The following is a 2,819-nucleotide window of genomic DNA, read 5'->3' as shown; positions in this document are numbered from 1 at the left end:
CCCCTTCCGCGCGATTTTTGAATTTCGCTACGTTTCCGCTACTTTCAAGAATCCCTTCCTCCCTTCCCCTCTTTTTCAAACGCATTCTAACCCCCTTTTTCCTCCCCCTCTCTCTCTCTTCCCCTTTTCCCTTTCTTATCGCCACATACATCCCAAGCTTTACCGTTTCTTCCGACGATTAAGCTTCACTCACCGCAGAGCAATCGGCAAGTTCATTAAAATTTAAGGTGCGCCCCGCTAATGTCTAGCAGCATCCGCATAATGAGCAATAAATCCCACCCGTTGCTAATTACATGCCATTGCAAAGGATCTAATCGTAATAACGTGCAAGACGAAAGGAAATTCGTTCTTGCACAAGGGAATTCAAAGCTAATTGTATAGCCTCGCTTGTTTTGCGCGGGATAACCCTCTTTTGGCGCGCGGAAAACGCTAATAACGTGGATTGTCCGCTTCGGTTCGGGCAGCGCTGTTACCTGCTAGAAAAAAGATGAGTTTTTTTTTTTTTTTTTTTTTTTTTTTTGTATTTTGTATATGTGTTATTGGTGTTGGTTATCGGTTCGGAGAGCGCTGTTACCTGCTAGAAAAAAGATATGTTTTTTTTTTTTTTGTTTTTTTTTTTTTTTTTAAGTTTGTATTTGTATATGTAGTATTTTATTTGTATGTGTGCTATTGGTGTTGGTTATCGGTTCGGAGAGCGCCGTTACTTGCTAGAAAAAAAGATGTGTGTGTTTTTATTTTATTTTTTTTATGTTTGTGTTTGTATATGTATTATTGTATTTGTATGTGTGTTATTAGTGTTGGTTATCGGTTCGGGCAGCGCTGTTACCTGCTAGAAAAAGATGAGCTTTTTTTTATGTTTGTATTTGTATATGTATTATTGTATTTGTATGTGTGTTATTGGTGTTGGTTATCGGTTCGGAGAGCGCTGTTACCTACTAGAAAAAGATGTGTGTGTATTTATTTTTTTTTTTTAAGTTTGTGTTTCTATATATATATTGTATTTGTATGTGTGTTATTGGTGTTGGTTATTGTTTGTTTGTTTTTCTTCTTCTTCTATTTATGGCTGGTGTTGTTATTTCTTAGATGATGGGATTTTTTATTTGAATTTACTTAAACGATAGATTGTTTGCTTAAATTCTGAATTTGTATTTCAGTTCTCTTATGTGCCAAATATTTTTATCTCTTTCCCTTTATCTATCTATCTATTTCCTTCTCTCCCTCGCTCCCTTCTCTCCTTCCTTCCATCCTTCCTTACTTCCTCTCTCTCTCTCTCTCTCTCTCTCTCTCTCTCTCTCTCTCTCTCTCTCTCTCTCTCTCTCTCTCTCTCTCTCTCTCTCTCTCTCTCTCTCCCTCTCTCTCGCTCCCTCTCTCTCTCTCCTCTCTATCTCTCTCTCTCCTTCCTTCATTTCTCCCACGCCTCCCCCCACTCTCTCTCTCTCTCTCTATCTTTCTCTCTCTCTCTCTCTCTCTCTCTCTCTCTCTCTCTCTCTCTCTCTCTCTCTCTCTCTCTCTGTGTGTATATATATATATATATATATATATATATATATATATATATATATATATATATATCTTCCCCTCTCCTGATCTCTCTCTCTCTCTCTCTCTCTCTCTCTCTCTCTCTCTCTCTCTCTCTCTCTCTCTCTCTCTCTCTCTCTCTCTCTCTCTCTCTCTCTCCCTCTCTCTCCCCCCCTCTTTCCCTCTCTCTCTCTCCCTCTCTCCTCTCTCTCTCCTCTCTCTCTCCCTCCCTCCCTTCATTTCTCCCCCCCCCTTTTGCAAATCCCGCTGTCCAATACATCTTCCTTTTTCACTCCTCATTTTCTCTCCTCTGCTTCCATGAGCTCCATTGTCTTGCTTTAGATATAAATGCTCAATGTTATTATTCCTATTATTATCCTTGATATTACCGTTATCAATTTTCGTCATTTTTGTTGTTGTTTACAGTTGCTGTCCTTTTTTAAAATGTGTTATTGTTGTTATCAATATTTTCATTATTATGATTATCTCAGTACGTTGATAAGGGTGATAATGTAAAGGACAAGTGTAATGATGATAAAAAGGACAGTAACACTAATAAAACAAGAATTAGAAAACCTAATAATAAAAATCAGAGAGACAGACAAACAGACAAACAGACACGAAAGAAGAAATAGTCTTTTAGAAATTTATCATAAAACGTTCATGGACATCATACCTATTTTCTATCAGGGGGAAAATAGACTGAACCTAATATCTATGTCCGGGTACTTGTCATAAACATGATTTATATAATGTTTGACAAAAGTATTTAAATTGTATTTAAATCAAATTTAAGTAATTGTATTTAATTGTATTTAAGTAATTGTATATAAGTGTATTTAAGTAAAAAGAACGATAAAAAATGTTTTTGACAGAATAAAAGGGAGGGGAAGATGGTTAAAATTAAAAGGCCATCTAAAAGTACAAAGATAAAAAGTACACAAAAATATGAAAATACAAGAAATAAGAAGAAAAAAAAGTACGAAAGACAAAAAATGAATATATATATATATATATATATATATATATATATATATATATATATATATATATATATATATATATATGTATATATATATATTACAAAAGATGGAAAAAAGGTTAAAACAATACAAAATATAAAAATGATAAGATAAAAAGTACCAAAAAAGAAAGTACAAAAAATAAAAATGGAAAAGAAGGTAAAAAAAAAAATACAAAATATAAAAATGGAAAAAAGGTAAAAAATACAAAATATGAAGATGGAAAAGATAAAATAAAATGTAACAAAAAAAAAAAAAAAACTAAGATAAGTACAAAAA

Source organism: Penaeus vannamei, chromosome 6 (assembly GCF_042767895.1).
Source record: "Penaeus vannamei isolate JL-2024 chromosome 6, ASM4276789v1, whole genome shotgun sequence".
In the NCBI taxonomy this organism is placed as follows: domain Eukaryota; kingdom Metazoa; phylum Arthropoda; class Malacostraca; order Decapoda; family Penaeidae; genus Penaeus; species Penaeus vannamei.
This window is presented reverse-complemented; position numbering follows the sequence as displayed.